The sequence below is a fragment of the Tenrec ecaudatus genome, chromosome 1 (assembly GCF_050624435.1).
Source record: "Tenrec ecaudatus isolate mTenEca1 chromosome 1, mTenEca1.hap1, whole genome shotgun sequence".
NCBI classification, from domain to species: domain Eukaryota; kingdom Metazoa; phylum Chordata; class Mammalia; order Afrosoricida; family Tenrecidae; genus Tenrec; species Tenrec ecaudatus.
Genome location: NC_134530.1, coordinates 67,097,506 through 67,107,561, shown reverse-complemented (window position 1 = coordinate 67,107,561; position 10,056 = coordinate 67,097,506). Strand labels below are relative to the sequence as shown.

Here is a 10,056-nt window from a genome sequence, read left to right as displayed (position 1 = left end):
CAATTCATCAGAGAAGCTGGATTATACAAAGGAGAATGTGGCATCAGGCCTGGAGGAAGGCTGATGAACAACCTGAGATCTACAGATGGCGCCTTGCTTGCTGAGGGTGAGGAGGACTTTAAGCACTTGCTGATGAAGCTGGCTCCTGTGGGAAACAGAAGGATTTCTCCCAAGCTGTCTCCCCCAAATATATGCCAAACTTAGCTGCTTGCGAAGGACTATACACTTGTCATCAGGAGTAGGTCAGGGGTCATTCTCCCTAAGAGCTATCAGCCATCTAGAGCAAGCAGACACCACTGTTTATCCCACAACAAGTAGGGCCCACTCCCTTCTGATAAGGATAGTAGTTGTCTGTTTCCTTGTAGGAGACTCCAGAGAGGTCAAACCTGTCCAAGAATGACCCAGGTTAGGCTGCCATCTTGAATCTACGGTCCGCCCATCTTGTCACATGTATACCCCTAGACCTTCCCATTCCTATGGGCACACCCCTAGCTCATCCCCTTCCTGTCACGCTTACGCCTATCATACATCCCCTTCCTATGATGTGTGTGCCTATGATGTGTACAGCCCCTTCCTGTAATGTGTGGTTACCTGTAATCATGCCCCCGAAGGAGATATAACCCTTGGTTAGCAACAGAGTTGGGGCTCTCCTGCTCTCCCTCCAGAGGCTCTCTCCTGCTCTAGTGGCTGGGCTCCCCCCACGAGGACCACTAAGTGGGGCTGAGGTGAGCATGCTACCATGCTACCATGACTCCATTATTCCAATCTCTCCTCTACTTCACATGCTCTCTATAATTTTACTATAATCTTTACTTATTATCGCTGTACAATTGCTCCTACCGGACCTGTGATGATTTGTTGGGGACCCTCTTCTCCCCACACTGGAGGAATTCAGCTTTCAGTGTGGATTATGACTCAAGGTAAAGAACACCAAAATCCTCACAACTGGACTAGTAGGTAACATCATAATAAATGGAGAAAAGATTGAAGATGCTAGTGATTTTGCCATGCTTGGATCCACAATTAATGCTCATAGAAACATCTGTTAAGAGATCAAAAGATAGGTTGTATTGGGTAAATGTGCTGTATAAGACCTCTTCAAAGTCTTTAGAAAACAAAGATGTTACTTTGAGGACTAAGGAGCTCTTGGACCAGTCCATGGCATTTTCAATTGCCGTATGTGCAAGTGAAAGTTGGACATTGAACAGGAAGGCCAAATAATTGTGTCTTTAGGAGGCCATTGCATCATTCTATCAAGCCAGCTGCGAAACCTGGGCAACCAGTGGATCCCATGGGCCTGGGCCCATTGCCGCACTGCATTTGCTGTGAAGTGAGTTCCTTGATCTGAAGCAATGCTATGTGGGATGCCATGCCGGTGGGCGAGGCATTCTGTAAGTCCACGAATGGTAGTTTTGGCAGAAGCATCACGTGCAGGGAAGGCAAATCCATATCCAGTAAGAACAAAATACTGCCTCCTCCATGACAGAACTGGTCCTATGTAAACACCTGCCACCAGGTTGCTGGTTGATTTTCCTGAGTCGTTGTCCCATATCTTGGGCTAAAGGTTGGCTTCTGCTGCTGGCAGACTGGGCACTCAGCAGTGGCAGTGGCCAAGTCAGCCTTGGTAATCCTAAGCCCATGTTGCTGCACCCATGCATAACCTCTATCCCTGCACCATGTCCACTTTGTTCATGTGCCCGTTGGGCAATGGCAGGGGTGGCAGAGGAAAGAGGAGGACTGGTCTCCACAGCGCGTGTCATCTTATCCACTTGATTGTTAAAGTCCTTTTCTTCATGTGAGCGTTCACATGGGACACGGTTATTTTTACTTTCTTGGCCCATTCAGAGAGGTCTATCCACGTACCTCTTCCCCACACCTCCTTGTCATCAATTTTCCAAGCACGTTCCTTCTGACTCTCCAGCCAAACCATTAGCCACAGCCCATGAATCAATATACAGTGGCACATTTGGCCATTTCTTCTTCCAGACAAACAATGGCCAGGTGCATTGCTTGAAGTTCTGCCCATTGAGAAGATTTCCCTTCACCGCTGTCCTTCAGGGAGACCATAGAAAGGGGCTGTAGTGCTGCTGCTGTCCATTTATGAGTGGCACCTGCATATCGTGCAGAGCCATCCGTAAACCAAGCATGACTTTTCCTGTTTTTCATTCAACTCACCATAAAGAACTCCCCAGGAGGCCATAGGTGCAGACTGGGAGAAGGAAGGTACTGAGACAGGAGTGGAGACTGTGGGCATTTGGGCCACTTCTTCATGCAGCTCACTTGTCCCTTTCTGTCACGTTGTGGCCCGTTCTCACACATACCGCTTTCATTCAACCACGGAGCGTGTGATTTAACTGCATGGTGGGATCTCTGTGAGGCAGCTACACAGTTGTGGGAGGAATAGGGTGGTGAACTACCTCCTTGATACAACGAAAGGGAGGTTCCATTTGAAGAATAGCCTACTCTTACAGACTGACACAGTGGGAAATGTAGTGCATTATGCGACCAGGATCCTGCACGTGGCTCGTCAGTCTCCTGCTGATGCTACAAGCCATCAGTGGACTGGACTGCCAAATTTGGATTCAAGCCGATCGGAATCCACTAGCAAACTAGAACAGGTCAAAAAGTGTTGTCACCAAAATTCTAATTCATACATCGTTTTATTCCAAACAAAAAAGTGCTCAGACATGTCTGCAATCAGCGCGTGGCTGTAGATCAATTCTCTCAGTAATACACTTGTTTTGGTGGCCTTAAGCTGCCTTCAAAAAAGGATGCAAGCAAAACAAGTGTTTCCACAAGAATCTGCTGGGCCAGTTCAATTCATGGCACAGGAGCGAGCTGGGAAGCTCAGAGATTATGTCGACTAGACAGGCTTGGGTAAAGGCAGAGGCAGAAATCACCGTATCGATTGCATTGTAGCCCAATGACACCTCCTTGGTGTCATGTCTTTCCATATAAGACAGACAAGGCACAGGTGAATCCTTTTTGGCCCTTCACCTTCTCCCAGAGGTGGACCTTGTATCTGGTTCCTGGATCTCCTGTTCTGTCGCGTGCTAATCCCAGGAGCCACCGGCGGATGGTGGATTCATTTGGCCAACTTCAGATTTCTGCATTTCACCAGCCTGCATCCCCTGCTGTTTCTGCTTCATCAACCTGCTTCCTATTCGTCTTTCCTGATTCGGGAGAACCCTGACTCAAACCGGACTGGATTGACCTCTTTCTACACCTGCATGAGCCTTTCTTGATATCAATCTCTTTCTATAGACAACACATTCAAGTGCCCCTGGTTTTACTTCCCCAAAGAACCTAACCCAACACATCAGCTCGGAAAGGTCTTGTGACTTTAGGGATTCTAAAGGGTCATTGTGACATTTTCTTGAAGGATTCAAGAAGCCATGGGGGCTTATTAGGAAGAAGTCTTTTAAAAACTGCATCCAGATAAAGGTCAGGAAAGTTGTGCAGAGAAAAAAAATTTCCCCATCACAATACACACGCTCATTCTTTTTTTTAAAAAAATGTTTCACAAATTCATCTTTATTCATTTAAAAATTTTTATATTATACTTACCTGCCAGGGGAGATACCATGATCACGAAGGTGGTTTTCCCAGGGCGAAGCTTATCCATTGCACTCCGGATGTGCTGACCCCTGCGATTTCCCCAAATGTGGGAAACTCGACTGCATAATTTGTGGTAGTGGGGGACTGCGTTCGCGCTCTCCCCTGAAAAAAAAATTTATATTTTGTTTTATTGGGGACTCTTACAGCTCTTATCACAATCCATACATATATCCATTGTGTCAAACACATCTGCACATATGTTGTCGTCTTTTTCAAAACACTTTATTTCTACTTTAGCCCTTGGTATCAGCTCATTTTTTATTTTCACTTCCTCCCCACCCTCCATCCCCTATGTCCCCTGGATAATTTATAAATTCTTTTTTTGTTTTTCTGTGTATTATACCAACTGCTGTCTCCTTTCACCCACTTTTCTGCTGTCTGTTCCCCTTGGAGGGGGGCCATATGCCTATTATTGTGATTGGTTCCCCCTCACCCCCCCTTCCCTTACCCTGCTAGGATCATTGCTCCCCATATTGGTCATGGGAGGTTTATCTGCTCTGGATTTCCTGTGTTGCGAACTCTTATCTATAGAGTGTACATGTTCTGGTCTAGCCAGATTTGTAAGATAGAATTGGGGTAGTGATGGGAGGGGAAGGGGAAGGGAGCAGTAAAGAACGAGAGGAAGGTGTGTGTTTCGTCAGGACTGTACTGCACCCTGATTCTTTGAGAACAGCAAAGGCGGTTCTCTGAGAACATCCGCTTGACAGCCCTCACCTACTCCTGCAGCCTTTTGGCTCGAAAAACTCAAAAGAGCACTTAAAAGGAACACGAGCTGCGTCTCTCCAGGGTGACAAAGTGCTGTTTGGACATGGTGCAAATTGAAAAGCACGGTATTTTTTTGCGGGGGGGGGGGGGTAGTGAGATGAAAACACCACCCCCAGAAGTATATAGTCTTTGATGAAGGATGTGTCAAGAAGAGCTTCACATTTTGATAGTTTTGTCTAGTAAAAGTGATAGGTTTGTGTGCATTTGGCTGGTCTAGGATTCGCAGTGGTTTGGCCTTACGACCATGACGTGATCTGACATAAAGCGATCACCTACATAGTGGGGTCTGCTATGGGCAGCCCAAACCAAGAGAGTCAAGCTCAGTGCCGACTCACGATGACCCGATCGGGCAGGGCAGAACTGCCCCTGTGAGTTTCAGAGAGTGTAACTGTTCCCAGGAGTAGAAAGCCCCATCCTCCTCCTGTGGATACGAGCCCTGGTGGTTACACGTGGGACTGTGAGCCTCACAGTCAGCAGTTCAAAACCACTAGCATCTCTATGGGAGAAAGACTGAACTTTCGACTCCTATAAACAATTACAACCGTGGAAACCCGCAGGGGTCTCTATGAGTTAGCACTGACTCAAGGGCAGCAAGTTTGGTTTTCCCTCAGAGCTGCTGGTAGTCTCAAACTGCTGACCTTATGGGTTACAGCTCAATTCCTAGCCACTATGTTACCACGGCTCCTGCTTATGAGCAGCCAATCAGCTGTAAAAAGATTGTTATTGTTGTTGGGTGCCATCAATTTGGTTCCAACTCATAGCAACTCTATGAAGAAGAGAGTGAAACACTGCTTGGTCCTGCGCCCTCCTCACAATTGTTCTTCTGTTTGAGCCCATTGTTGCGGCCACTGTGTCCTCAGTCATATTTTGAGTGCCTTCTGATCACCTTCTGGCACTTTCTCTGATAAATTTTTTTTATTCATTAGGCCTTCAGTATCTGACAATGTTTCAATGCTATGCATAAGGTTTTCAGAAACTATTTCCTCGGAAGTGGACAGCCGATTCCTCTTCATAGACTGTTCTGAGTCTGAAAGCTCTGTTGAAATTCGTTCGCTTGGGTGGCCCCTGCCTTTTGACCAGGGACATAGCTTTGGCTTCACAGCAGTACATAAGCCACCATTGTACAACAAAAAGATTAAGGTGGGATATAACACCCATACTCAGATGCAAATTCATAGAAAGGATGTTTGCTTGTGGGCATGGCACGCTTCCAACAGAAGTACTTGCTTTTTGCTGGTCTGGATCCTACAGAGTAAGGATCCCTGGTGGCATACTGGCTACACGTTGAGCTGTTAACCACAAGATGCGTGGTTTGAAACTACCAGGGCTCAATGGGCTAAAAATGGGGCTCTCTACTCCCTTGAAGGAGTTAGTCTTGGAAATTCACAGGGGCGGGTCTACTCTATCCTACAGGCTTGTTGAATTGGAATTGATTCAGCCTGAGTCTGAATCTGAATCCTACATCCAACTCATTGACCTCTGACTTTCCAGACTTGAGCCAATGGCCTGCCATATTGCCTGGAGATCCTGGGAGTTGTCAATGGCCTACCATCTGACCTGCCCGCCTTGGATTCGTTCACCTCTGCACCCATAGCCCTGACGTGTTGACTATGGATGATTTTGCCTCTGCAGCCCCAAGCCTGTTGTTTCTCTGCTGACTTGGATTCATCAACCCTTGCAGTTACTCAAGAGAAGCCCCCAGTTTAACATCTGACCCACAGACTAGGAACTTGCCAGGATTCAAGGCTTGCCACTTCTACAACTGTGTGCACCATTTTCTTGATGGGGAGTTCTCTCTGCATACTTACAAGCTTCTACAAAATCTTCTGATTTTGCTTCTACAGAAAACCAAGCTTAAAACAAAAATGTTCTGTTATTTTGTAGCAGTACTTTGCTTTAAAAAAAATTCAGTCCTAAAATGTACTGTACACAAGTCACCAATACATAGTGCTTTTAGGCTATGACATATGACAGCCTGACAATTAAATGTATTTATAATTTAGGCCCCACTCCCTCATCCCTTCCTTCGTGGCACACCACCAAGTGTGTAAACCTCCCCTAGTGCCACACTCTTTGGTCAGTTATTATGAACTCATAACTTCTCTGGTTTATAAATAGATGTACTTGGATTAGAGATTTGGCTATCCAGAAATCTACAAACTTTTCCTATTAAATTCCCACAGTTAAACATTTTAGGCTTTGCAAGTAACATGTGGACTCAGCTGAATCTTAAAAAAAATCCTTTCAAAAAATGTAAAAACCTTTCTTGCAGTTATTTGAAAATAGGATAAAAGGGGTCTTAGAAGTGATATATGAAGTCCAAGTTACTCAACTTTAATTGCTTCTTTTGGCAGCGGGGGGGGGGGGGCGTCGGAGGGGTGTTGATTTGAATGTATCTTTTGTTAATACTGGCATTTGTAAGGATTTTGTATTTCAATGGACCTTTACAATGTAAAAAGTTCCAATTTTGCATTAATTATTTCTCTTCTGGGTAAAACATTCTCCCCCCTCCCTTTGCATTTCTAGGAGTTATTTTACTTTATTCTTCCTTGGAGACATTATTCAGGTACTTATTATTTTTTCTAATTGTGACAAAAATATAAACAGAACATTCTCCAATTCCACTTCTACTTGTAGAATTGTGTCATTGATTATACTCTTCATTTTGTACAACCATTAATGATATCTTTTCCCAAATTATTCTACCACCATTTATATAAACTCAGGGCCCCCTATACAACAATATTTCCCCTTCAGCTATGGTAACTATTGGTCAAGTTTGGTTTCTTTTTTATTTTTCATGGTTTTCTTGATAGAGTACTCACATATCATATACTTCCATGGTTAAATCGCTTTAAAAATGTGTGTAAATCATAACCAGTTTAGTGCTCCCTCCCCCTCCCACATTGTTTGCTCCCCAAATCCCCTCACTCTCCCTATCTCCCACCCCCATACCCCACATCGCTTACAAACCATTGCATCAGTTATTTTCTCTATGTATTGACTGCTTTGGTGCTTCATAAACTGGGAAATCCAAGAGAGATAATTTTAAACAATTAAATGGTAAATATAAAATAATAATACAGAGATAAAAATACCAATAATTAGTAAAAGAGAAAAGACCACCAGCAATATTTTAAAAACCAGGAAGATGGTGTGAGTGGTGATACTGGGAGGGGATAGGGAGGGTGGGTTGGAAAGGGGAAACTGATTTCAAGGATCTGCATGTGATCTCCTCCCTGGGGGACAGACAACAGAAAAGTGGGTGAAGACAGACAGAACAAGATATGACAAAATGACAATTTATAAATTATCAAGGGTTCATGGGGGGCGGAGTGGAAAATGAGGAACTGATGCCAGGGGCTTCAGTGGAGAGCAAATGTTTTGAGAATGATGAGGGCAATGATTGTACAAACGTGCTTTACACAATTGATGTATGTATGGATTGTGAAAAGAGTTGTATGAGCCCCTAATAAAATGATTTTAAATAAATAAATAAAAACCAGGAAGAAATTTTTGTCATGGAACAAAGAAGGACAACTTGAGCCTAGAAGAAATTCAGGTTGGGTCAATAAGGATGTCAACTGACCAAGTATTGAGTTTGGTCCAGCATCATCGAGTTTACAATGTTCTGGGAGTAAAGCTGTTTGAGACTCCTGCCTGCGGCCAGAGGGGATCCTCAAGACTCCAGAGCAGTGGTTCCCAACCTTCCTCATGTGCAACCCTTTCATACAGTTCATGTTGTGGTGACCCCACCCAACCATAACATTATTTTCGTTGCTACTTCATAAATGTAATTTTGCTACTATTATGAATCAGGCGACCCCTGTGAAAGGGTCGTTTGCCCCCGCCCCAAGGGGTCAGGACCCACAGGTTGAGAACCACCAGTCTAGAGGCTTAATCTGACTAGATGCTCTGCAGACGAGTTTTGGGCTTCCACTGTCCTCCACAGCCTTCTACAAATTGGGTGTCCACAATTTAAGCTCTGATATTTTTCCCTTTGTCATATTTGGATTTTGTCGTCATCTTTGGATCCCACAGGCTGGTGTGCTTCTTCCATGTGGACTTAGTTGACTCTTCACTTAGATGGCTGCTTGTTTGAATACAAGCCTTTAAGACCCCAGACACTATTTGGATTGGTAGCCGGGCACCATCTGCATTTTACACCACACTTTGGTGTAGTATCCTTGTCTTCAGTGGTCATTCTAGGAAGGTGAGTGTGGAGCAGGGCCATGTTATTTGACCTGAAAGCTCTTGGGTTGGGGCTAGGGTTAAGTGGGAGCCCAGAATCCATCTGTTTGTCTACAGGTTATGCCCAACTCTGCTTTATTGTGGTTTTCTGTATTATGACAAAATCAAACCCCCTTAAGACCTACTACAATCGCAGCAAACCAACCATCAAACACACAAACAAAACAAATAAAAGGCAAGTAAACAAACCTCCTTAGAAACAAAAAATAAAAACATTGTCAATCATCCCCTTGGAGTAAAAGGAGATTGGTTGCCTTGATAACATCAACCCTTTCTGCACGGCGGATGCTTGTTGGTATGAGAAGTCTCACCGTGAGCCACAGACCATGAGTTGATGGCCTGTACATTTCCATCTCCCAATCAATTGAGCTGTTTACCCTAAGGATGGGGATTGGTGCCAGCGGAAAACTTCCTTCATCAATTCTCCCAAGTGCAGATCCCTGCCCAACAGATCAAAACCTTGAGTATCAATGCAAGGGGGCATTGAGGTACTAAATATATGGTGATTTTGGGTTCTTTTCCATTGGACACCCACCAAGCCAGGGGTCACCACCCTCGGTCCAATGACCACCACTTCCACAGCCCCAGGCTGACCACTCTCTGCTTCCTCTCCCATCAGAGTACCCCAGTTCTCAGTCCAAGGGTACAGGCAGCTTTGAGGCAGGGCTCAGTTCAGTCAGATGCCTTTAATTGTTTAACACTAGCTATGAAACAAGTTTATTAATACAGCTGACCTACTGCTGAGCTAGAACTTTCAGCCATTTCTATTTCCATGGACGAGGCAGTGAAAAACAGCAAGCTCCACATTTAGGGAACTAGCAGTTAAGTCAGCATACAAACATTCTAATGATCCGCTAGAGCGCTCTCTCTCGCTCTCTCTCTCTCTCTCTCTCTCTCTCTCACTCACACACACACCCATGATGTCTAGGAATATCAGAAGACACTTTCTGTAGCTGCGTAGGTAACCAACGTGAAGAGGACGAGGTTTAAGGGGTGTCGGGGGTAGGTCTGAATCCAAATGCACTTCATGGCGGTGAGTTTGGTTTGGTGTTTTGGAGGGCCTATTCTCAACGGGGGAACTCTGGTGGCATAGTGATTGCACATTGAGCTGCTAACTGCAAGGTCAGCAGTTCAAACCACCAGCTACTATTCCAGAGAAAAATGAGGTTTCCTAATCGTGTAGTCTCAGAAATCCATAAGGGCAGATTTACTGTCCTAGAAGGTCACTGTGAGTCAGAATCGGTTCAATGGAAACGAGCTTTGTGGATTCTAGTTTAGCCATCTCAGAATAACTACATATCGCTCAAGCCTCAAACTCCCAAACTCGCCACCAGCAAGTCAAAGCACTCACAGAGACCCTATATGACAGAGTAGAACTGCCTTTCAGTTTTGGAGACTGTAGCTCTTTCCAGTAGTAGAAAG

The 10,056-nt window shown here is 44.8% G+C and overlaps 1 non-coding gene across 1 annotated transcript; it reads left to right on the top strand.

Moving 5' to 3' along the window:
* Positions 1-3,559: 3,559 nt before the first annotated feature.
* Positions 3,560-3,723, top strand: LOC142437712 (U1 spliceosomal RNA). Its single transcript, XR_012782242.1, has one exon. It is a non-coding gene; the product is annotated as a U1 spliceosomal RNA (small nuclear RNA).
* The last annotated feature ends 6,333 nt before the right edge of the window (positions 3,724-10,056 follow it).